This window comes from Talpa occidentalis, unplaced genomic scaffold (genome assembly GCF_014898055.3).
Source record: "Talpa occidentalis isolate TD23 unplaced genomic scaffold, MPIMG_talOcc4v2.1 talOcc4.16, whole genome shotgun sequence".
Taxonomy (NCBI): Eukaryota; Metazoa; Chordata; class Mammalia; order Eulipotyphla; family Talpidae; genus Talpa; species Talpa occidentalis.
The window spans coordinates 17,649,657-17,677,133 of record NW_023601653.1 but is presented as its reverse complement, the minus strand read 5'-3'; the positions used below and the strand labels follow the sequence as shown (position 1 = coordinate 17,677,133).

General features: G+C 41.0%; 1 protein-coding gene across 1 annotated transcript in view; it reads right to left on the bottom strand.

The window, feature by feature from the left end:
- The window catches only part of TMCC3 (transmembrane and coiled-coil domain family 3), a 130,840-nt gene extending 103,584 nt beyond the window's left edge, over window positions 1–27,256 (bottom strand). Inside the window, exon 1 of the mRNA XM_054696126.1 lies at window positions 27,160–27,256. The gene's annotated coding sequence lies outside the window, so the exon portion shown is untranslated. The remainder of the gene's footprint in view (window positions 1–27,159) is intronic.
- Window positions 27,257–27,477: the final 221 nt, after the last annotated feature.

The following is a 27,477-nucleotide window of genomic DNA, read 5'->3' as shown; positions in this document are numbered from 1 at the left end:
ATAAGTTACTTAACACGTGTGACTCTGTCTCCATGTCTGATAATGGAGATAACATCAGCACCTACTCATTCCTAAGATGACTGGGAGGACAGAATGGGATAATGTACATAAGGTGTCTAGTATCGTGCATTCAATAAACATTAGCTCTCATTACCAATATTAATTGCCACTGTTGATAGTCACGGGTGATAGCTCACAGTTATTTTCATCTAAAAATATTCTTTACTGAAATTTATTGGTTAGTGCTATCCCCTTCTGCACTACAGAGTGAGCATTGAACACAGACATACCCACACATCTGAGCATAAGAAATAAGGACACATAACTATAGAGGTACCGTCTACCAATTAATGCTGCTCCAATATGGTGGCCTCTGAGATTATGAGCTTCCATCTTTTCCTACCCAGAGGAAGTTACCTACCATGAATGTTGCCTTTGGTTCAACTTAAGGTCTATTTCTAAGATCCTAGCCAACTCTCCCATCACTTGCAATGATGACTATCAAGTTTCAGTGGGCATAAGAATGACTTAGAATTCTGACCTAGTTTTACTGAGATATAATTCACATGCCATTCAATTCATCCACTTAAAGTGTACAATTCAAAGGCCTTTAGTATATCCACAGAGTTGTGCACTCATCATTATGATGTAGAATTCTGATCCATAAATTCTTGGAGATAGCTCAATAAGGTGGAGATGATAGTGGAGGTGGGCGTGGGCAAATCTGCTTCTACAAGTCACCACAATTTTGAAACTACTTTTAAAATTGGAATCACGGTCTCTTTGATTTGGAAGTGGCTTAAAATTCAGCACAGTATAATGGAAAGGAAATGAGCTGAGAGTTAGAATTCCTGGTATCTTTTGAGGGAAATTAGAAGATGCTTATGATGCCTTCATATTCTAAATTATTCTAGTGTTAGTCAAATCCTCTCATTTTTCAGATGAGAAAACTGAGAGCCAGAAAGTTTAAGCTGATTGCCTTAGCTGACAGAGGTATTTACTGTTAGGCACATTCAAGAATATAGTTTAGTTTTCTGTGTTGTTAGTTCCAAGCAGTTCTTGATTTTTTTTTTTTTTTTTTTTTGCAGTATTTCACACTCAAGATCCAGGTCAATCTCTTGAAACTTAGGGAGTGAGGCAAGTCTTTGTAACACTAATCAAATATTCATTCAAGAGATATACTGTGGTGAAGGGTAGTCCTGTATTTATGTTCAATACCAGCAAGTCTTGCTTTAAATAAGATAGTATACTACCTTTATCTTAGAGGAAAAATAATATGCTTTCTTTATACCAGAATATAAGGAATTTCAAAAATACCTCATGGTATTTATTTAGTGTGCTAGGTGGAACATAGGTTGGTGGGTTTCTACATATATTTGTGCAGTAAACTTGGAGTTTACTGCAAGGCCTGCAAGGCCAGGAGTTTTAATTATAAAGAACTGCTGCTGGGGTCTCAGTATAATACCCAAATGATGGTTTCAAAATGACCAAAAAGTAGATTTTCAAGCAAGAATATATCCTGGGTACTTGGGGACAGATCCTGGTTCCTCTAATTATTGGTGTGTGGCCTTAGGTGATTTCTGTGTTCGGAATCCTCATCAAATGGTTCAAATGGTTAAGTAATGTCAATGACATAAAGCAGTTAGACAAGTGCTTTGTACATGGTAATTTATCAGAAAAATGATGTGATATTAAAAAAAGAACTGCTGCTGGGGATAAGAATGGATGACAGCTAGGGAATAAGTGCAGTCTTCATTTAATGGAAATAAGGAGATTTGGTACCAAACAACGGAAATTTAGAATAATTTCACCTCCAACAGCCCTTGCAGATTGAGGATTTAGCAAAGACATAAAGAATCCTTCAGCTGTTACTAATTACAAATCTGTGTATCTGGGCACAGAAGAACTTTCTATACAGGCTTTGGAAAATTTGAGAACATATTTCCTGGAAGAACCCAAGAGATTTGGATCTGGGCAACAAAACATAATCCAGTCTGGGGCAGGATGCACTGTACTTGGTCGTATCCAAGGACAGAAAGGTATTTGCTTTATCTAGGATATCCTGTAAAAACACATTAAGAATATCCAGGGAAATATCAGCCAGGGTACTATTTGTGTTTATCACTTTGAATGGATGTTTTTTCCTTCGCTAATCTAGATGAAATAAGTTGAATCCCGTAAGCATATATTGAATGTTTTATTTAAATGACAAGAGGTAGCAGAACCTTAAAATGGAATTCTGTGGCTCCTTGGATCGACTTCCAGAGAAAAACAGTGAAAAAAGAGATCATCCACAATTCTACCGCCCTGAACAACTACCATGAGGACTCTGATGCATTTTCACTTACTTTTCTGTATTTGTTGTAAACAGTTGCAACCAGAGGCGGCAAAGCTTTACTATGTCCTGGCAAGACCCCTGCTCCAGAACTATCCTCCACCCACCACGCCCTCCCAGCCCACACGTGTTCTCAGTCTTGGAAACCACCATGACCTGCCCCTGCTAAGCTGGGTCATTATAAGCCCCGGATCTCCAGGGATGCAGGCAAATAAACAACAGCTCCAGGTGGCATTCCCCTTACAGTTCTGACAGCCTGATGCCCTAGGCACTTCCATTCTAGTCTTGGAACCCATGGTCTGTCATCAACAATGTCATCTCTACCCTCAAACTTGAAACATTTCCTTGTTCTAGATGAAACCTGGAGTTGCCCCTTGGACATTGCTTCCCCTCTGCTGTTTTCCTTCCAGCCCCTCTGTGTCAGTGGCCCAGAACCCCCTCCACAAGCAGTCTCCTTACTTCCCCACAAACTTTTTTTTTTAAAGATTTATTTTATTTATGCATACAAGAGCTGGGGTACAGGCCAGAGGTGCAGAGGGTGAGAGGATTCACCAGAGACAGAGTGGGGAGCAGAACAGGCAGACTGACCGAAATACACTGCTGAGGGGAGCAGTGGGCGAGTCAGGAGAGGTCTGCTGCGCCATATGGGTTGCTCCCTGGCTGGGATCAAACTCGTGCTGAAGAGGGCGGATTGCTCCATAGTGTTGTATCTTAACCACTTGCGCCACCAGGGAGGCCCTCCCCACCAACTTTTAAAGGTCATTATCAACAGACTACACCACTGGTTAACCCCCTCCTTTTGCAGTCATCAATAGAATTCCCCCCCAAACCATCTTCTCCTCATTCCTTGAAGACTTGAGCTCCAACTCACTGTTCCTCTTGCCAACTTTATTCAACCTATGAAATACACACTGACTTTAAAATCCCCAGAGGATCCTCCCAATATATATATATATATATATATATATATATATATATATATATATCCCTGCCTCTATGTTCTCTGCCCACTTTTTCACCAAATATCTTGTCTTCCCTTTATCTTGGCTCCCCCTCCATCACACCCAGACCATGTCATTATCAAAAACCACACTGCCTCCATCATCAGTGTCAGACATCCCAACCACCACTTCAATTTCCAGCTCGGTCCCTTCAGTACCCTCCCAATCTGAGGCCTCTACTGCCCTGAACCTACCACCCTCTCGCTGTTAACATCCTTCATCTCGCCTCTTAGCTTTTAAAAAGCTTATCACCATTATGCTTAAACCCTCAACTCCTTTGTCTCTCCTCTTCCTAATAGTCACCCGGGAAAATCTCCATCCTGGCCATAGCTAATTCTCCACCCAGTCCAGGCCTGCACCCATGTGATTCTACGTGGCTGGAGGAAAAACTAACCGAACGGCTGGTCTCACCTGAGATTTATGACCAGAAACCAGGTATTCCTGCCACATTTCCCTGGTCCGCTTACTCTCCCTGCTCTCTCCTACATGGTTCATTCATACTCCTCTCTCTTCAAAACTCAACACCTCCTCCTCCCCCCTCCTCATTCCTGGCTCACTTTGTTTTCTACTTCAATGGAGCAGTCAGAAGAGAACTTCCACCACTTACATCTGTGCCTGCACCCACTCCGCCTTCCCTCCTGCCGCAGACGAGAACTGCAGTTCCAGCTGAACTGTCTGATCTTGAGGCTAAGCCCTCGCTTCATGCTCTACATTCCAACCCCCTTCCCCACCACCAGGGCAGCCAGCCAGCAATTCTTCCCTCTCTTTCCTGCTTCATCACATTCTCTCTCTCCGTGGATCCTTTCCAACAGCACACAAACATGCTGTTGCTTTCCCCATCCTTAAAAATCTCACTTGACCTCATCAGTCCCTGTCAAAACTAAATCAAATCTTGTCTCTCCTACTCACAACTGCTTAATGGCTCCTATCTCACCCAGAGAAAAGCCTGGCTCCTACAAGGATCCACGCAGGCGGGTGTCACTACTGCTGTGCCCTCTGAGCCTCAGCCAGCTGGCGCCTTCCCTTTCCACACATCAGGCATGTCTTCTCGGGGCTCCACACTTCCTGTTTCCTCTGACGGGAATGCTCTCCTTCAAGATACCTAAATGTTTCTCCCCTCCCCTCGCGTCTTTAATCACACAACATATTTTCAGTGTGGTTTCTTGAGCCTCTGTGTGAAATTGCATTGCAACTACCCCTGGATCTTCCCTATGGCTCCCCCCTGCTTGCTTCTGCTTCTCAGCACGAACTGCTTCTAAGATCACGTCATGCATGCATCTGTTAGGCTCGCTCACTGACTGTTTCCCTGCATCAATATTCTTGGAGCTAGAATATATCTATAAGGGCAAGTATTTTATTTTTTCTGCTTTGTTTACTGCTGGATGTCTCCCCTGAACTGCAGCAGGTGCTCAATGAGTGTCAGGGAATGAAACAATGATTACAATGAAAGACACAGTGTCTTATAATTTCAGTTTTCAGTCATGCTCGAGCCTCTGCATTAGGGTTCTCTGAATTGAATATGTAGAATTTCATTTTATCGTGTCTTTCAAAGACTATTTGAGTTCAGAACGAGATAAGTTAAAATCTGAGAGTGCTGCTGAGCCAGCCTCCCTTTTTCACTTTGGCTAATGTTGTTAGGTTTGGAGGGAGCAGGTCTTGGAGTTTGTCTGAAGGAAGGAGCAGAGAAGATCTTGGTGGGGGGGGGGGGACTTCAGAAAAAAATATTTGGCAACAGAAATCACCATTCAGAGCTTAGACATGAAACCCATTCAGAGGATAAGAGGGAAACAGGAGCTGGCAGAAAAGGCAGAACCGGTCCTATCAACTGAGAACACGGTCGAATGAGGACATTGTGACCCAAAGCAGTTCCTAAGGATCAAAGGAAAAGTACACATTCTACACCAAAAACAAAGATGTTAGCTATGATTAAAAGTAAAAATAAAAACAAAACCACAAAATCTTTTGGAATAAAGTTTCCAAAACAACAGGGAGACAGTGAGCTCAGCAGCTGGAAAGACCTTGGTTTGAGGCTGGCTGCGTCCAGTGCTGGGATGCAGTTCTTGGGTTGTGGAAGAGCAAAGCCTCAACACCATCTGGCAAACCAGGTGTTAGCTACCCCCCGCCTCAACCTTCACAGTGTCCCCAGAGCCCAGCACAATGTGGGATGCAGAGCGGATGTGCAATGTTGATGAAAGAATATGTAACTCTGGAGGAATAACTTCTCAAACTTTAAGGCCTCTATTTTTGCACTAGGCTTCACTGAATTTGCTTGTTTTCCCCTCACTTCACTGTCCTAGCACACCCTCTGCTTAACCTGCTCCTGAGTCATCTTCCCATTTGTTGTTTGTGTCGCCACTCCACGACGGAGCTGGCATTGGAGGCAGCAACGTCAACCCCGGAGCTGCCAAGCATTCACTCCCACGTGGTGTTCCAGCAGAGAGGTGTGGACAAGGAGGCACAGTAGGGGACTGTGCCTCCACTTATCACTCTAGGCTGGCAGATACTTCAGCAGGCCCTTGTTTTTCTCCTCTGGAGGAAAACTTGTTTCCATAGGAGGATTTCCCTCCTTTGTGTTCACTTTTCGTTCACAGTTTGTTTACCTTTGCTTTTTATCTTCGTGTCACCCTTGCTGTTTCAAGAATCTGAAGAGACTCAGGACTGGAAATCTTTCACTCTTCCCTGAAAATATCCCTAGTTTGTGCCAACAGAGGTTGACACATTTCCCTGGTTTTTCTTTCACATCTTTTGTGATGTGAAAGGATGCTGGGAAATCATGCAGAACAGCCTCTGATAACCTGTGTTTGTTTATGGGATATTTGTCAAGTCTTCAGCCAAGATTTTGTGTACAAGAAGTTTGTTCTGGTGGAGTTCCTAGAGAGAGGCTTCCGGAGGGGTAAAGGCCATGTAACCACAGGTCTATTTAAAGTCCAGAAAGGTGAAGGAGCTGGAGGGCCCCTTTGCTTGGAAAGCAGGGAAGCCCACAGCTCAGAGAACAGCTGGACCCACTGAAGCCTCTAGGACTGGCTCATGAGCAACAGGAGAGAGGGGGGTTGGAACAGCTTGATAAACACAGGAACAGCAAAGAAATGACACCATGTGGGCACCCCCAGAAGAATATAATCTCCACGAATGAAGTCCGTGGCTTCTTTTTGATTTGGTCATTGTGACTCCAGAACCTTGCTGGGGGTTGAGTCAATATCTGTGGAATCAGTGAATGAATGATACAGGATAGAGCCTCTTGACTAAAGGGAGAGTTCTGGAAGGGGTTAAACCTGCTGTTTTTGTGCTTAATTTTGCTAGAAAATATCTGTAGTTCTACTGAGATCTTAGGTTGGTGTGAACTGGAGAATAGGAATCACCATATTTTTATTTTTGCCATATATGACATAAAAAGGGACTTCAGGCAAAAAATATGGTATCTACCAGTGAGAATGGCACATATTAAAAAAAAACTAGCAACAACAAATGCTGGCAAGGATGTGGAGAAAAAGGAACTGTCCTGCACTGCTGGTGGGAGTGCAAACTGGTCCAACCACTATGGAAAGCTGTGTGGAGATTCCTCAACCTACTAAACATAGAGCTTCCATAGGATCCAGCAATTCCACTCCTAGGTATTTACCCAAAGGACACAGAAACATCAATTCCAAAGAACACCTGCACCCCTATGTTTATAGCAGCACTGTTTACAATAGCTAAGCTTTGGAAACAACCCAAATGCCCAAAAATAGATGACTGGATCAAGAAGATGTGGTACATATATACCATGGAATATTACTCAGCATTCAAAAAAGATAAACACATGCAGCTTGCAGCAAGATGGATGGCGCGGCAAGGGATCATGCTCAGCGGAATAAGCCAGAAAGAAAAAGAAAAATACCGGATGGTCTCACTCATAGCAGGAATCTAGAAAACTTAAATAAGGGACCAGGAAAAAGAATAACTATAAGAAAGAAAACATCAAAATCAACAAACAACTATGAACCAGAGACACACTATGGGGGTGGGGGTGGGGAAAGGAGGGATTGGGGTAAAAATAAGGGGGTTGCAATTGTATGGGGAATATAAAAATAAAATTAAAAAAAATCTGGTGTCTAATGTAGTGCGAGGTGGGAGGTAAGAAAGTCAGTTAACGAGTCCTGTGTACAGAGCTGTATCTGTGTGGATTATTACATGTCCAGAGTGCTATACATAGAGAGACTTACAATCTATTGAACACTGGCCTCATGACAGGCACTATTTGATTCTTCTAATACCAGTAAGAGGTATTATTTATTTCCATTTTACATATGCAGAAACTGAGACTATGAGAAACTTTTAAAAATGGTAGAACAAGGCCTCCCCAGTGGCGCAGCGGTTGAGCGCTGGGTTGCAAAGCTGCCCGCAGCCTCTGCAGCGCCGGTTCGATCCCCAGCTGCACCCCGGCCGCCACCAGAGGAGGGTCCCACATGGCGCGCAGACCTCTCCTGCTGCCCGCTGCTCCCCTCAGCAGTGTACTTCGGTCCTTCTGCCTGCTCTGCTCCCCGCTCTGGCTCTGGTGAATTCTCTCACCCTCTCGCGCTTCTGACTGTACCCAGTGCTTGTATAAAAATAAATAAAAATAAATCTTTAAAAAAAAAAAGACTCATAAAAATGGTAGAACATAAAGCAACCTCGAAAATAAGGCAATTCTTCCTTTTCCCAGTGAAAAATTTACCTCCATCAAAAGATTTTGGCTAACCTGAATAAAAAGGCTTAGAAATGACAATATAAAAAGCTCTTACACGCACTGTTCAAAATAAGGAATGTACTGGGGTCACTGACATAATTTTTCCCTTGGCCAAAAGAGGAACAGACACAAATACATTTTGAGGATTCCTTTCTTGACAAAACAATAAAAGCTTTCTCTAATTTTGAGGAGAAATTAGAGCGACCAATTTGAATAATGTTACCCTGTGACAACTACTCAGCATGTACTGTTATTTCCATACCAGATATATTAAATTTTAGAAAAGTCTGGGTGTCTCCAAGTGGGTTTCTTAGAGACAATTCTAAAAAGATACTTATTGGTTACTAAAACCAGAGTAGGGTTTCCTTATGGAAAATGTTTTCAGCCTTCAACTTTATCCAACAGCTTTCTCTTCAGTGGCTTCCCTGTTTAATACTCAGTCTCTTCACTTACATTAACAGCCTCTCTAACAGGTCTAGAGCTTCTTTAATCAGCAATTGCTAAATAGGAAAAACTGCAGTTTCAGGCCACAGGCAAGATTTCATCTGCTGAGTCTGAATTAGATACACAGACCTTAAATCTAAGGCTAAGCCCAAGAACATGAGAATATGCAGACTCAAAGAAGGAATGTTAGACCTATGATATTTTTCTTCCAGGGATGTGACTAATGTGTAACCAGTTATTTACTGATATTTATAAATTTGATTCAACATGCATATTTTAAATACTTTGATCATCACTAAAGCCACTTTTTGAGAAAATAGACAGTTTTCTGTAGTCTTCGCTATATTTACCTAATAAACACACATGAATGCAACCACAGTCCTTTGCCCTACCACATTTTAAAGAGCTGCATATTTTTATTGAAAATATTTACCAGTTCTCTAAATTGAACATTGGATTGCTTTCAAATGCTGAGTATTTTAAAGGGTACTGAAATTACCCTCCATATGGATATATCTGTACATTTGTTTTTAGTGATTGCCACAGAATATTGCTAGATCAAAGGTATGCTTAGTCTTAAGGTATTTTATACATGTGGACAAACCCTCCAGAAAGACTGTATTTATATATACTCTGTAGTAAGATAAACATTTCAGTGTGTTTTCCGGGTAATATCATTGCTGTATTTGCCTGAACCCTAATATACTTTCTAAAAAAGACATTATTTATTGAATTATTTAAGAACTGAAGTAGGTAAGTTCACAATCTAAAGTATACAGACTAAAGAATTTTTCTATAGGTATAGTTCTGCAACAGCATCATATCAAATATAGAAAACTTGTAATACCCCAGAAAGTTTCACTGTGGTTCTTTCAAATCCATACCTCCCTACTCCCAGTCCAGCACAAGGGATAATTACTTTTGTTTTTTCTGTTATCACTAGAGATCAGTGTTAGTTGTGCCCGAACTGCATACAGGTACTCTGTGTTTGGCTCCCATTGCACAACATATTATCTTTGAGACTCATCCATAGTTTTGCATGAGCTTGGCGCCAGCCACTGCAGTATGGTGATGCAGGGGTTAAATACATAGTGTTATCAAGCTATTACCAGCCACTGCAGCATGAGTTCGCTACCCTACCAGGGAGCTACCAACATGGTGCAGCAGACCTCTCCTGTCTTGCCCACTGCTCCCCTCAGCAGTGTATTTCAGTAGATCCACCTGTTCTGCTTCCCACCCTGTCTCTGGTAAATCCTCTCACCACCACCCCCTCCTACCTCTGGCCTATACCCCAGCTCTTGTATGCATAAATAAATAAATTTTAAAAAATAAATAAAATGAAACAGTGTTGTTTTTGGGCTTCTCAATCTTGGTTCAGGCTTTGCAGGCAGATATCCCAATGGACCAGCTTTAATACACCAATGAAGTAATTTATAATTAGAAACACAATTTGCCTTAAACTGTTTGTAATTTAAACTGATAAATAAATCTCTTCTTTTTAGAATGAGCAAATGCTCATTCTGAAAGTCCTTTTTATAATTTGAGTAAACCCAAATCTGAGTGGGTGAATCTAAAATGAATGAGATCATAATTATTTGAACATGAGTCCCAAGGGCTACCACTGGCCATTTTCCCACTGAAACCTTCCAGGGCCCTGATACAGAGACCTTTTCCTCCCTTTTGACCTGAGTGGACAGACTTCTGGCTTTTTTTCTTTTTTTAAATAATAAAAATCCTATATACATGAAAGCCTCTTTGTCTCCCCACAATCATCCAACTCTGCCTCCGCCAAATGACAAACAGGGGTCAGTAAAGTGGCCTGTAACCTAATTCCGCCGGCCACTTGTTTTTGTACAGCTTATGAGCTAAGTCTCCTGGCTCACAGCCATGCCCGTCCATGTATGTGCTGTCTGCAGTTGAGCTGCAGAGTTGAGGAGCGCCCCTGGTTTGACATAAAAATAGATCCTGCCAACCTTTCTGAAAAACACCTCTCTAATTCACTTGGTCTCTTATTCATCCATCTATATATCAATCAAATTTCCTGATACAACCCCTGCATGTTAACCTCCTTTTTTTTAATTCCACTATATTATTTGGCGGTCTTAGGTTTTCATGGGCCCATCAACTTTCTAATTGGTCTTTCAGCACCAGCCATACCCCTATCAAGTTTCTCATAAGCATGTTACTACCGCCACACATTCAAGGGCATTTCTTTCCCTCTCTGCTTATCTGGCAGGGACTACGGAGCACAGGGTGTATGCAATGGAAAGAGCTTAGACGCGGGAGTGATAACCCAGTGATTTCCCTTTGCAGTAAACACACCGCCTGGTGATCAATCACTCTCCAACTCAGCTGGTCAGGTCTGGTAGGGCAAACCCTATGTGATTGTGCTGTCTGGCTGACAAAATATTTGCCAAGTATAGTCTTGAGTGATTGGGAAGTCCCAAACAAACATTTTAGATTTTATTCTTCTGCCCTTTTAGCTAATGTGAAAAACTAACTTTAGACTGTATAGTTCTTATATCTAAGTTTCAGTGACTTTTCCACAATTATTTTAGTGGCACTTTTTTGACATTCTGTTGAAATATGTGTTTTTTACTTAGAAGATTCCAAGTTAAGTCAGTCATCTGTACTAACAGAGGTGGTCTTTGGTATTTGCATTAGTGAGGATACAAGAAAAAACATTCTAACTATGCAAAAACAATTTCTGGGATGATTTTCAGGACTAGCTGGAATTAAGCTTTTTTTCTGGAGGAGATTTCCTGTAATGATACTAATATTAAAGAAAATGAATCTTTTTTGACCACATTTTACTCTAATTTACATTGGCAAAGCAAAGCTGGCAGGTGTTCCGGTTACCTACAGCTGCACAATTTATCATGCCAAAATTTCATGGCTTAAAACAACAGCCATTTATTTTGCTCATGAGATCTGCAATTTGGGCAGTGCTCAGTGGGGACAGCTAGTCTCTGCTCCAGGTGGCATTCATCGGGGTCACTCCACAGAGGTTGGAGGACCACTTGTGAGATGGGTCATTCACGTGGCAAACTGGTGCTGGTTGCAGGCGGGGAGGTCAGCTGGTGCTACCAGTCAGTGTCCTTATTTCCTCGTCTGGGGCCTCTCAAAGGGGGTCCTTGGGTTTCCTCACAGCTGGGTAACTGGGTTCTAAGAGTCAGTGTTCAGAGAAGCCAACGCAGATGTTGCAAGCCTCCTTAGAGTTCACCTCGTATGTCACACGGGGTCATTTCCACAGTGTTCTACCAGTTAAGCAAGTCCAAGGGCAGCTCGCATTCAAGGGGAGGGGAATCTGATCCCACATTGCCATAGGAGGAATTGCAAAGAATTTACGTTCATCTCCAGGCTACCACAGCATATGAAGTAAAGAATGCAAATTTGTCTTTGAAAATCAAAGATACTGAAGAGGCAGCAAAGAGAAGCCAATAATAGAATGAGGGCATCTCAGGATGGAGATGACTCTCCTGGGAGGGCGAAAACCATAGCTGCCTGGGTGTGATTCCTAGCTCTGCTGTGCACCAGCCATATGACCATGGACAATCTTCTCCACATCTCCATTTCCTCATCTCCAAAATGGAGAAAATAATGACTACCGCAAAGGGTTTATGTAGGGAAATTAAAATTCTGCTTTTTTGTTAGTCAAAAAAAAAAAAAAGTTAAAAACTGACCTACAACATACAGTAAAATACAAAATAAGTGCTCTGAATATTCAGAAACTGAGCTTAGGTCCTACCACCAACAATTTATGAGACAGGAATTGCTTATCCCACCCAGAATTTAGCACAAGGAGTTTACATTTTGGTTTCGATTTTAAAACATTTTTTATTTGCATCTAAGCTATCTAAGATTTAGCTTGCATTCCCACTAGGCGTGCAGATGCACCCATGCATTTTAACATAACACTGGCCTATAAATTCATTTTGGCATGTTTTTTCCCAAAAAAAGTTAATAATGCAATTCTATTATTATAAAAGTTACATCTTCAATGTTGAAATTAACCAGTGTTCTACTGTTGGATATTAAATCCAGTATTTTATACAATGAGAGGAGATTGTTTATCTAAATAACCATATAATAGAATGTTATTCTGCCATTATAAAATTATGCATTTGCAAATATATTTAGTAAGAAAGTGCTGAAGACAGTGTTAAAACAAGACTGAAATAAAAATGTATGTATGTAAAAAAAAAATAATAAATAAATCCAGTATTTTGCTTCTTAAAACAATGTTTAGATGATCCCTCATTACAGAGCTTTATATGCCTGTCCATTATTTCCTTAGGACAGTCTCCTACACATACACAGAATATACATATTTTAAAGCTTGGAACGTATATTTCAAACCACCCTCTCAAAAGAGCATTTCAATTTACATCCCCACCAAAGTGCTCTTCCCCCTACCTTTGCCAGCATTGAATCCCCCATTTCTTTACTGGTTACCAAATCACTGGCATCTGTTTAATTACATGTCTTTGATTGTTAGCAGAGTTTAATTTTTCACATATTTATTGCCACCTGCATTTCTTTTGATCATGACCTATAAAGGTGTGTGATCTTGACTGAGGTTTTATCATACACGTAGTTAATGCACAGCAGACATCACAGGCCTCTGATGGAAGCCTGTGTACACTTTTGAAGCAATTGTGGCTGCAAAATATAAATAGGGTGAGAAGAGAAAAAGGAATGACTCAAACAAAGCTCTTACTGAAGTAAACAAAACACACTCCCCATTGTGGGTCAACACAGCTAGTACTTCTTGCTAAAGAAAAAGGGCTGGCTCTGGTTGCTGAGTCACTTAAATAATGTTCCACTTGGCAACATGACTTTAATTCTTTTTGCAAATACATGGATGGAGCTGGAAGGGATAATGCTCAGTGAAGTAAGTCAGAAGAAGAAAGACAAATACTGGGTTGTGTTACTAATATGTGGAATATAGACAAACCAAACTAAGAGTCAAATAAAGACAAGCTTAAAAACTAATGCTTTTGAAAGCTGCCTACAGAACTGAGGCATCCAGAGGGGAGAGGGCAGTGGGAGGCGTAAGACCAAAAGGGAAGGAAGCACAGTGGGCTGTGGTGGTGGACTACAGGCGCATAATGGTAGTGGTACCTGATGGGGATATCCTAATCGTACTTCAATTAAAAAATAAATAATACTTTTTTTTTTCTTTTTGCAAATAAAGAGGGGCTTTTAACTACTCCAAGTTCCAAGCAACACATTAATGACAACAGGGGATAAACGTGCCCACATAGATCTATAGAGCTAAATACAGATAGATGTGGGGGGAGGGAAATTTGGATGAGCAGGAGTCCAGCTATTTATACAAAGTTCAATAACTATTTTATTATTTAATCCAGCTAATCTTTCTTTCTTAAATTAGGACTTGAATGTCAAAGACTGCCGGGCTGGAGAGCATTTTAAACAAAAAGTCCTTCCTGAATATGTTATCACTTCAAGTGTTAAACAGAACCTCATATTCATGAATGTGTCCCTGATGCTCCACGTTCATTACTTCCTATTCCAAGCCTGATCTGTCTTCTATATATTCATTATTTCTGTTCATTGGCATGGCTACCTGCCCAGAACTTCGGGCCGGGGATGATGACGTAATCCTCATTTCTTTCTTCCTGGCCCTCTCTACCTAAACAACTGCCAAACCCTGGGGGTTTTCCTCATTTTAAAAATATATAAGCTTCTATGATATTTTTAAGATTTTTAATTATTTATTTTTGCATAGATGAACTGGGGTGTGGTCCAGAGGCGTGGGGAGTGAGAGGATTCACCAGAGACAAGAGTGGAGAGCAGAGCAGGCGGATTTATGGAAATACACTGCTGAGGGGAGCAGTGGGCGAGTCAGGAGGGATCTGTGCTCTCCTGCGGGTTAGTTCCCTGGCCGGGGATTGAACTCAGGGTACAGAGGTAATAGAGTTGAGACTTAACCCTTAGGCTACCAGGGAGGCCCTAAGCTTTTAATTTTAGATTAGCTTTGGATTGACGACAGAGAAGCAAAGACAGCACAGAGTCCCTCTTGCTCCTAACCTAGATTACCCTGGTGACCTCACATCACCCAAGGAACATTTGCCACAGTGAGGGAACCAACACTGCCACATGACTAATAATTAAACTCTACACCTTATTCAGATGTCACTCATTTCTCCCCCATGTCCTTTTTCTGTCCCAGGGCTCCACTACCAGGACACCACGTTACATTTAGTCGCTAAGCCACCTGTATCTCCTCTGGTTTGTGCCAGGGTTGCAGACTTCCTTGTTTTTGATGACCTGGACAACACTGAGGAGTGCTAGTCAGAAATTTTGTAGCCTATCCCTCCACTTGGGTTCATCTGATGTTTTTCTCATGATGAGACCGGGTCACGGGTTTTTTGGAGGCTGACCTCAGAAGGGAAGTGCCACTTCCATCACCATTCAAGGGTACCTGCTGTCAACACGCCCACCTGCTGTTAACCTTCCTCACCTGCCTGAGGTCGCATTTGCCAGGTTTCTCCACTGTGAAGTCGCTTCTCCCCCGCCTTTCCACACTCATTTCACTGATGAGAAAACTGAGGTCAGGAGGTAAGCGAGTATGTTAAGGTTGGAAAGCAGTAAAACTGAAATTGGAGTGCAAGGCTCTTGACTCCTAGTTCTGTTTCTTTTACAAAGGTGAGAAACCCATGAAGGTCTGTGATCCAAATCCAACCCACTGCCGGTTGTTATAAAGCCCACAAGCAAAGTGTGGCTTTCATATTTTTAAGTGGCTAAAAAAAAAAAAACCCACAAGAACAAAAACATTTTATCACATGCAGTATATATGTGAAATTCAAATGTCAGTGTGCATAATGAAGTTTACAGGACACAGCTTGCTCACCTATTGCCTCCAGCCTCTTTCCTGATACATCAGTCAGCACAGAGCAGTTGTCACAGAGACTGTACACCTAGCTAGCTTAGAATATTTACTACCTGGTCCTTTATAGAAAACATTTGCCGACCCTGCACTGTACCACGAGGTTAACTTCCCACTGAGCTGCCTCTGTTTTTATCAGGGGAGGGAGAAAAGAAGCAGCTCTTCATCCCGAACAAGATCTGTTATGTATGCAATTTAGAAAGTGTAAAATAAGGCTTTCTAAAACAGTTCCTTAGGGATCCAGATTTGAGGTTTGTTGTGCTTTTTCACTCTTAGTGATGAAATCACATGTGTGGGGTGGAAAGGTTGGGGGTAGAGATTGGGCAGAGACAGGGACACAGAGCAGAGAGACAGAGCAACACACACACAGCCCTGGGCAGGAGAAGCGAAAGGAGGATGATGCATACAACTTACACTATGAGCCAAAATAACAAACTGCTGGAGAGACTGCAACAGGCCAGGAGTCTTTAAATGCAAGCCCTGGGCTCTCCTAGGTCTCCCTACATGCACAGTGAAGGCATATTTACACACCCGCCCTGCCTGTTTCCCATCTCAGCTGCCAGTGTATTCCAGACTAGGGCCCGCCCGCGCCTCCCTCGGCCCATGGCCCCATCATACCCCTCCACCGACGGCAAAGCTGGCTCCTTGCCTGACTGCAAAATTGTTCTCTGTTGATTTCTAACTCTAGGAAATGACAGAGATGCCTCATGATAATTATTCTGGGTGTTACTTTAAGTATCTGGGTTTTATTATGTACATAACACAGAAAATGATTGATTTTTTTCTCGTTATCTTTTATAAATAGTCATTTTTCTATTTTTGAGTTCATAGCAAATTTCTGTGAAATTTTTCAGTTAGGAGGCCCCTCCTTTTGAAGAGCATTTTTTGAAGCTGGTGATGATCAAGCATCAGGAAAATGGGATCATCTTTGGAGAAGAAAACGCAACTGACACAAAAAGACAAAGGGCAAAGGCCATTTGAAGGTAACTTCATGACAGTAGATAATAAGCAAAATAGCCGGTCTTAGAAAGTTCAAATCACAGACACTGCTGAGGCGGCTGTGAAATGATGTTGACCTAAAGAACTCTGCATTTGTCTCATACCTCATACTTTTCTAAAATATGCCTGATTATCATAGCAACCCTATGAGGTTAGGAATTGGCCTGAATTTTCGTAACAAGTCTAGAGAAATGAAATGGCTTGGCTTGTTTAAGTTACCTCCCTGGGGTCAGGGCTCAGCATGTGGGATTCATCACTGTATATAGAACCCACCCTTGTGTCTGGGAACACAGCAGGTGTTCCATGAAGAGTTTCTGGGAAAATGTTGTTTGGCCAGTTGACAAATCTCCAAAGCATTTGTCTCCTGCTATTTACATCACTAATGGTGAAGATAATCTCTTGCTGCAATAAATGACCCTCTCCTACCATTTTCCCTTCAAAGTGCAGCTTGCCGATTCTGCACATGCCAGCTTGGGCATCATCTAAGCGCAGCTCTGCCACCCAGGGAACCAGCCAGAGATAGAACAGGTGAGGGACTCAGCGTCCCACTTCTTGAGATTTTATATTAATTACAACTCAGGGTACATATTATATTCATCTCAAAAGGCAAATGTGGACATCATGGTATTTATAAAGGGTCAGTATTCATAGAAGAGATGTTACCTCTCAGTAAATAAGTCTTAATGCTGCTTTCCAAGTTTGCAGGTGGGTCTGGCTTTGCTTAACAGTTTGCAATAACTAAATTATAAATTGAGAATTCTGCAGAATTTTGTAGACTATGAGGCTACACAAAGCAAGCAGAAAAAAAAATCCAGCTGTCTGTTATTTTCCCATAAAACCAGGCAAACTCTCAATCATACTACACTTTGTATAGTCGGTTCATTAACCCCTATTTGCATAATGATGCAAGAGTTTAAGGCCACAATTTTCCTTGCAGGAGGGATGGTTTAAGAGCTAATAGCAGCACAATGTCACATAAAGTGGAAGGATACCAAGTAGACAGTGGCATGGACCTGCTGAGCCCCTTTTAAAATTTTATATTCCCCCTTGGAATTTTGGAATGCATAAGCACTTTCCAGTAAGTGTCATCCCACTTAGTATTTTAGAGACATATTGGGGATAACAAAGCATGAAATTGCTTTGCAAAAGAAATCATTTTTCTGATACCAAAAATGGTCCTTGTGTGGGGGTCCAGTAAGTACGTAAACAGAATTAGGGGGAGCTATTCAAGTTAGTCCCAGACTGAGATAATGGTTCTGAGAGATGATAAGAAAATCATTTTTTTTGTGTGGGACCCTTGCCTGTGGCCGGGGAACAAACCAACACTGCAGAGGCTACAGGCAGCCTCACAGCCCAGCGCTCAACTGCTGTGCCACCAGGGGAGGCCCAAGAAAATCATTTCTTTAAAAAGAAAATCTAAAAAGCGGTTGTCACAAGACAAGAAAACTGATTTTGTTACTCCCAAGAAACCAATATATTGTCCCCAGAATTTGCCACCAGGCCACCCAGCTATGATGGGATAACTAGATGGGATAAAGCCCAGTGTCTGCCAAGGGAGAATTGGTTCCTCAGGCAAAGTACTAATAAGTCACTGGCTTGATGGTGGAAACAACAATTTTTTCACTAAGACAACAGAGAGCTCATAGTCTCCAGAAGGAAAAGTTATTTTCTTGCCAACACTGGTCAAAAGTACAATTCTTTAGGAACAACTCAGCAATGGCTTCCTCCCCCAACCCTACCAAAGCACGCAATAATAGAATTGTATTTCTTAAATGAATGGCATGTTTTAAGATGTATTTTTTAATATATGTGATCATAAAGGTGACTTAATTTTGTGAAATGAAGACAAATTGAAATTGGTAGATTGTAGAGCTTTTGTCTATTCCATATCCCTCTGTGTATGCTATGAAATCTCAAAATTATTATTCTAGAAGGAGCTTGGACAGGCCACTGGATTAATAGTATGTCCCTGGTTTCAAAGTGTAGCCCTTAGCCCACCAGTAACATTGACATCATCCCAGAGTCTGTTAGCAATACAGATTCTCAGGCCCTGTCTCAGATCTAATAAATCAAAATTTGCCTTATTGCAAGATCTCCAGGTGGGCTGGATGCCCATTTGTATCCTCTCCTGCGTTTGAGTCTCATCTAGATGGCTGATGGTGGTAACAGAATTAGTTTGGCCATTGGCCTGGGTAGCATGCTCATCCTGGGGGAAGGCACAGCCCCAGACCATGCGGACTCAGACATGAGAAAGAAAATCAATCAAGGTGCCATTATCAGAAGACAAGGAAATGGATGATAGGCAAGCAAATCAAAAGGTACTCCCAGAAGTGATCAATGGTTAGGGATGTACAGTTGACCCATGCCAGGTCAGTGAGGCTCATTTGTGGGAACTTTGATCTATCTGCAGAGAAGGGGAACCTCTTAGTCCAATGTCAAGTTAATGAAATTGAAACCCAGAGCTCCCTGGGCTACCACCTGGAGAAGGCCTGCCCGAGAATGAAGCCAACTCCAAGAAAACGGCTGAGGAATGAGACCAAATCCTCCTGACTTCCACTGTGCCCCTGAGCACTAATTCCAGGGGGTACCATGAACAGCATTGTCTGATACAATGTGCCCCCTGGAATTGAGCAGAAATATGACAGCCCCTCCTGTATGTCTGATCCACATTCTGACTCTGGACTTTTGTTATATACACCAATAAATTTCTCTACTTCCTTTTAAAACAATTTTTAGTTTAAGACAGTTTGAGATACATTTTTTAAGTTTTGTGGTAACACCAATGGGGTGAGTTTTCAAAATATGCATCCTCTTTTCCAACCCCATACTTTTCCCCTACAAGTGACAGATGCTAATGTGTCCTTTGTGGGAATGAGGACAGGCAGTATTGGTCAGAGGCAAGCATTCTTACGTACGTACTGTTGGGAAGGCATAAATAATTTCTCTATGGAAGGGCAATTTCTATTAATATTAAAATCCATATACCATTTGGCCTAGTAATTCTATTTCTGCAAACAGATTTCTATAGATAAATTATCACATGCCCCCTAAGATGTTCAAGCATATTCAATTAAGTTTGTTGGGACGGCAAAGACTGTACAGCCAAAATGTCTAACAGTAAAAGGCTCATTAAGTAAATGATGGTCCATTTAGCAATGGAACATTCTGTAGATATTAAAAAAGAATAAGGCAGCTCTATATGTGGTATACTGGAACAATTCCCAAGACAAGTGAAAAAAGTAAGGTATGGAAAAATATGTTTGGTAGACTACCATTTGTGTAAATAAAGAGGACAAATAAACATAAGTTGTGCGTATGTATGACGTGCATATGCATTTAAGAAAAGAAAAATATACAGACAACTATAAATCAGAGACTTTCTGCTGGGGAGGGGGAGGGATCAAAATGAGGGTGCAATCTCTATAGCACAAGGGACTATGGAGATGGTGCAGGGGTGAACTGGTGGTGGAAATTCTATGAGGACTACACCTGAGAAAAGAAAGCAAACATTGTAAGAAATAAATAATTAAATAGATTAATAAAAAAGGTAAAAAATATCAAAAATATCAAAAATATCAAAAAATATCAAAAATATCAATAGGCTGTACATTTTGGCTGTACAGTCTTTGCCATCCCAACAAACTTAATTCAATATGCTTGAACATCTTTGGAGGCATGTGATAATTTATCTATAGAAATCTGTTTGTAGAAATAGACAGGAACATAGTAGTGGCTGCTACAGGGAGAAGACAGGGTTGGAAAGGACATTAATTTTATGGCCTCTACATTTGGTAACTACTACTTGCAACCACTACATGTTTAGTGCCTTGTAATATCTGGATCTTTCCCCTCCTTCTTCTTCCATAACTACTGGCCTAGAGAAAATGCATGCAAGTCCCAGGAGAAGTTTGGAGCTTGAGTAATTAGGCGCCCCCTCTTTTCTAGCTAGTTCATGAGCTGAGTATATCAAAGTCACTCAAAATTTCTTGAAAAATCACCAAAGGAACGGATTATTATCAGCAAAGGTGGAGTTGCCAGAAGAGGAACAGGAGTTATTTCTCCCAGAAGCATAAGTGCACAACAGCTGGACCCTGGGAACATCCATCTTGCTACTAGCAAGCTGCAGGGCAGGAAAGCTTCCTGCTGCCTGGCCATCAGAGCAATCCTATTGGTAATTTCTTTTCTCATTTGGCCTGAATCCTCAACGGTCTCTCGCATGCCCAATTATTGAGCCCTTCTTTAAAACATCACTGACTTTTCAAAGATTTTCCCCACTAATGTGTGTACAGCTGGAAACATTTAAGCTTCGGGCACAGTTTAAAAGAAAAGTGCGAGCAAGGCTGTGTGTTGATTCTGAAGCTCTGATTCTCCTGATTACATGAGTCTGGACGCCCCGCCGCGGAGTGCTCACTGACAGTGGGTCACAAACACAGGGACACATGAGGGGGACCTGAGCCACTCACAGCCAAGTCCACTCACACAGCGACAGCTGCTGTTGGGTGAGGCTCGGGACTGGGATTTGAGTCCATTACCATTTTATAGCTTTAAAATATGCAACCCAAAGTGATGATGCTACTGTTTCCACTAAGCTTCAATTTACCCACAAATTAATAACCTCTGCTGTATTGACTCATTAAACTTTGTTTTAATAACAGTTCTGATCCTAACTTTTGGAAATAGAAACTCATTTTCCTCCTCCTTTTCCCCAGCGAAGCCTGTCTCTATTATCCCCAAATTACCTATTTTACTGGTTATAAGTGTAATTGCTGGTAACTTTCTGAAATCGATGTGTGTCTATGTATAAGGTGGTAGGTGGTGCGTGAAGGTGATACCTGTTTGCTCTCAGAGAGCTCAGAATTGATTTTAATGTTTTACCCAATGTACTTTATACCTTTCCAGGTCTCAGACTTCTCTTTTGCCCACCCTCCCTGGGGAATTAAACAGGCGACCTCAGAGCTTCTTGAGCTATATCACCACTGCTAGCACCAAAAGCACCTAAAGAGGAGAGGTGGCATATAAAGATCTAGAGATTTTGTTGTTTTCAATTACTGTTGGACTTAAATGTGTGCATTTGGACCTTTCACAATGCCTATCTTAGGAAATGTTCAGCAAATATTCATTGAACTGAGCAACCTTTTCTTCATCGCCCCTGCCTATAGAAGTATGTGTGTCAAAAAAAAAAAAAATTCAAGTGTGAAATTCTGCAGAACACCCAATACAAATGTATTCAAAATGGACTACAGTCTATTGCTTAGTATTGTGTCTTAGTGGGCTGAAAGGAAAATGAACTTCTTTTCATTCTGGGAATTTGAAAAATTACTGGGGTAGTTCCAGTTTAAACCAGCTTGCTGGGGGTCTCGAGTTTGGGCGATTGTACCACAAGTCCCACGAGGAATATACATTATATCTTGGTGTCTGTGTACACAGCTCTGCCTCTACTTCCTGTCCCTCATTTACCCCACAGGACAAGATGCAAAGTTTTAACTGGTGGCAATACCCCATCTGTCCAGAGGTTTCTTTATGTAGATCAGTCTGGGATGTCTTGGGAAGAATTTGACTCTGTTTACTTTACAGGTGATCAGTTAACATGTGTCTGCATGGGACTGGATTGTGGACTATTGTCCTAACCAAAAAATGCCCTGAACAGTCTGCAACCAAGTCTGTGTCATTATTATACCTCCAGCAACAATGTTGATACAGTAGGTATTCAATAAAAATTAGTTGAATGAAGTAAAAAAACAAAACAAAACAAAACTAGGAATAAGTCCTTTCTAAGGCACCTGTTAAACCAAATCCATAGTAGCATCTACTTTTAATACCAAGAAATGAGTTTTCAAAGTTCATGAGGGAATCCCTCCCTCCGCCCATGAAAGTACTGGCAAATAATTTCTCACAGGTACACAATATTTAACACTTTCATTTCCATTATTTCATAGTGACCATCTTAAAATGTGAGTTAAAGGTATTATCCTCATTTTATAGATAGAACACTATCTGGATTTTTAAAATCACATTAAACTTAGCTAGGACAGAAATTATAATGTTTTTTTTCTTCACTAGTGAACAAAGTTATAGTGACTTTTGTCTATCTTTTAAAATTAAGTTACATGCAAACAGACCCTGAAACAAGCAAAACCACTGTGAGCAGATTCTTCCCTCACCAGTCTCCACCCAGGAGAGTGACAGGCTTCAGAGGCAGACAAACCTGGATTTATTTCCCCACTTGGGTCCAGAGACTTTGAAGGAGTAACTTAATCTCTCTAAGCCTTAGAGTCTGTCAAATGAGAGTAACAATACTTACCTCAGAGAGTTATTATTTTGAGGATTAAATGAGATAATACAGGTACAGTGCTTAATAAAAAGCTTGACACAGCCAACATCCAGTGACTGACATTCTTCCTCACTATCATGATAAGACGAAGGGGAGAAAGGGTGACCTGGGACTATGACCTCAAATGTAGTGTTATGCACACTAGCCTGTAGTAACATGTAGTTCTTAGTTTCAGAATTGCTTCTCAATTCGAAGAGTTCAAAATCTAAGTACAGGTCATACAAAGCAAGAATCTAGTGCTGTATTGAGATTTCCATATTTTTAAGGAGAGTGTGTATGCACATATACACATGTGTCCACACTTACACACACAGTAGAAATGTACACATTCACACATTAAAGCAAACTTCATGATGAATTACCAAAAGTAGTAAAATACTTTTTGTAAAAATAGCCCAACGGATTTCTTTTCACTGCAAATAATGCTACAAGTGACAGAATAAGATTCATGTGATGTGACTCTAGAACCACTACAAGTGAAATTTCATTCCAAAAACACCAATACACATGAAAATTTGATCAATTTTCCTTAAAAGTCTAGAATTAGTTCTGACCTCCCCAATTACAATACATCATATCTGTTGAAACATTTTGACATGTTTCACAGCTTAAAAATTCAACAGATGCCAGAGAGACTGAGAGTTAACAAGAATTAACCATCTTTTCTTTAAAAAAAAAAATAAGGAAGCCATTATTAATGTATTATATCAATAAGTCAACAACTTCCCTAGTAATAATTCTATAAAGCACAGACTGGAGTTGGACTATGTGAATTTCAATCCAGATTGTATTACTTTTTATTTATTTATTTACTTATTTTTAAGATTTATTTATTTATTTATATAAGCACTGGGTACAGTCAGAAGCACGGGAGGGAGAGAATTCACCAGAGCCCGAGCGGGGAACAGAACAGGCAGACAGACAGAGGACACTGCTGAGGGGGAGCAGCGGGCCAGACAGGAGAGGTCTGTTGAGCCATGTGGGACCCTCACCAGTGGCCGGGGATTGAACCGGCACTGCAGAGGCTGCGGGCAGCTTCGCAACCCAGCGCTCAACCGCTGCACCACCAGGGGAGGCCCCAGATTATATCACTTTTTAGCTCATTGATTTTGAGCAAATTGTTTAATCTCTCTGTATGTCACTTTCCTATCTGTAAAAGGGATAATAGAAACACTTACTTTGTAAGGGTTATAGTGAACATTAAATGAGATAATTGATGTAAAACTTTTAGAAAGGTACTTAGAAGATGCTAAGGGACCAGTGACTGGTACCCATAGTTATTGTATTATACACAAAACTTGCCTATTTAGCAAACATCACACTAATCATAGATTGCCCTTCCTTTATCACAGAATGCCCAACCTCAGTATTTCTACCTAGACAACTGTGATGTGAAAATGATTTATCTTGCATTCGCAAGTGCCTGGTACTGTGACTGGAACAGAGTAGTTACTGCAGAGATATTTAATAAGAGAATAAAATAATGATAGCAATATTTTAAAGCACTGAAAAAATGTCATGAAAAGCACATTCACTGTGATCGTCAAAAATAAGGGAGAAGTAGTAAATATTTTAAGTTTAGACTGTCTTTCTCCCCTGAGGAGAAGTAGCAGCTGCTGAATGGTGCATCAGAACCAAACTGTGTCCAATCTCCAGCTTGGTAGTAATAGGGAGCTCCATCATGGAGTCAAGCTGGTCACCTACTCTTTTAAAAAAAAAGAAATCACTCCCACACAAATTTCTCTCTTACAGATGTACACAAGTTATTAAGATTTCACATTGCAGGGGCCTCTTTGGTGGTGCAAGGGGTTAAGCACCACACTATGAAGCAGTCCGCAGCTGCTGCAGCCCAAGTTCCATCCCCGAGATGGCCAGGGGGCCTCCCACATGGTGCTGCAGACCTCTCCTGCCTCGCTCACCGCTCCCCTCAGCAGTGTATTTCAGTCAGTTTGCCTGTTCTGTTCCCCACTCTGTCTCTGGTGAATCCTCTCCCCTCTCCCCACCCCCCACAACTCTGGCTTGTACCCCAGCTCTTGTGCGCATAAATAAATCTTTAAAAAAAGAATTCACATTGCAGATAATCATGAAAAAGTAACAGAATTCAATAATGATTTCTCTAGCCCTCATAAATGTGTGACCCCTCAACAGCAGGCAACAGAGAGAGTGCTGAAATTCCAACAGCTTTTAGAGTTGGCATCTGAACAATATCCTATGAGGGAGCTTCATTGGAGGATCCTGTGCCAGGAAAGATCCATAATCTAAAGAGTGGGAACTGCCCAAGACCTTCGATTAAAGTTCTGGTCAAAGACCACAGAAACCCCAGGCTTCAAAGGCAGGCATTCCATTTCCCCACAAAAAGCCAAAGCTGTTCCCTGGGGTGTAGATATGCACTGTTAGAAGAGCAAAGGATTCTGTTTTCTTTAGGGGAAAAAAAAAATCATCAATCAATGATATACACACTCTCTCTCTCTCTCTCTCTCTCTCTCTCTTAAATGGTACATTGTCCACAATACAGTAAACACCCCCCCCCCAACAAAAGAAAGTTGTAGAACAATGTGTGGTGAGTCCACTTAATTAAATTATACCAAAACCAAACCTTCTTCACTACAATATGCACAAAGAAAATTTTCTGGAAAAAAAAATCTGTCAAACTGTTAATACTGATTACCACTGGAAAATAAGCATAGGGGAGACTTGAATTTTTTTATCATAGAAAAAAATAAAGAGATTGATGAGCCTCTATCTATATACTTACTGCTTAGCTTCAACAGTTATCAATTCATGAACAATTTTTATTTCATCCAGATTCCTACACAGTTCTCTTCTGCATTGTTATGGAACAAATACCAGACATAGTATTTCATCTGTAAATATTTCAATGTATATTGCTAACAGAGAAAGATTCTTTCTTTTAAAAAACATAAAAACAATGCATTATACCTAAAAATATAAAAAATATCTTTATGCTTCAAATTTCCAGTGCTTAAATTTTTTATAAATCTTGGTTTTTAAAAAATATGTCTAATGAAAACTATAAGACACTGTTAAAAGAAATAAAAGACACAGGAAATGGAAAAACATTCTATGCTCATAAATTGGAAGTATTAACATGGTTAAAATGGCCATCGTGCCCAAAGCAATAAACAGATTTAATGCAACCTCTATCAAAATTCCAGTGGCGTTCTTCAAGGAAACAGCATACACATTACTCAAATTTGTATGGAACCTGAAAGACCCCGAATAGCCAAAGCACTCCTGACAAAAAAGAAAACCAGAAGTATTACGCTACCAGACTTCAAATTATACTCCAAAGTGCTACTAATCAAAACAGATCGACTGAATAAAATTGAAAACCCAGAAATAAATCCATACTATATGTATTGCTAATTTATGAAAAAGGAGCCAATACCATACATGATCACTACAGGCCCCAGGACCACAAAATTTCCTGCTCAAGTCAAGCAAGAAAAAGAATGCGTTCACTCCAGAATCCTCTCAGTGACCATCCTGGATATACTTTGATTGGTCCAGATTAGGTCACAATGATCACCTATGACCTCAATGCAGCAAGAGGGATGTACTAAACAGATGAGCTTAGGAAAACACATATTCTCCACTTCCTAATTAAAGTACAGTCAGCATCCCCAGAAATACAAAGATCCCTATGTGGAAATGGGGACCACTGAGAGACAGGGGGTAATCAGTGGGGCAAGCAACCACCAATGGATGTCCACTGCCATCACTATTTTTATTTTTCTTGAGGCGACTCTGTTTTTAAATGTGGAAGATGCTGCTGATGCTGAGATTAATTCCCAGTGTACAAAGTGTGGGAAGAGGAGGTTTCAATACATAAAGTAAAGATGATGTTTCACATATGATAGGTTCCCAAGACATTTAAGTTGGAAATATGGAAAATAGCTTAAACGGGGTTAAAGGCAGAACATCTAAAGATGCTTCCCAAGTACAGGACGAAGGAAATGAATTTACAGGCTCTTCAGGTTACTTCATCTGTATTAGAAAACAGTCCTCGATGATGTGCCCGGAAACTCACAAAAGGCCCCAGTGCGGTGCCAGCTCCATAAAATAAAAAGACAGAAGGTAGACCGGTGGCTGCCTAGGACTGGGAGAGTGAAGTGGAGAAAAGTTAGGAAGTGATTACTCATGGGGATAGTTTCTTTTCTTTGGAGGAAGATAAAATATTTTAAAATATTTATGGAGGACTTGAAGTCCTCACACTAATCAAGTCCTACTTCCCAAGTGACTCTAGTAACCCTTTCACAAAGTCAGCTTGAAAACATCTCACAAGATATAATCTAATTTTGATTTGTGGTGCTAAAACAATTTTTTACCATTGAACTTGAGTCTGAGTCCCTATAATGGCTACTGAGTGATCCAAAGCACCCTTCCAACAAGCTGGATGTTCACAAGTACCTCCAGACAGCTCTTCTCCCACGCAGCTCTCCAGACCTCTCCAGGCTCAGCATCTTCAGTTCTTTGGTCTCACCAGACCTAGTCTCCACTCCTTTTATGATCCCGCTGCAGCTGATAACTACTGGGTGTTTTGTGTGGGGGAGAGGGGCTTTAAGAACATGCCCTTGACCCAGAGAACTGTGTTAGTAGCTGTGGGCCTATGGAAACTATTTCTCCACTGGCTTTTGCCAACATACATGTTCTATTTCTGTCAGATAACCCTGTTTCCACCTTCCAATGTTTATATCTCAACAGCCCAAGAGAATGCTCATTCACACT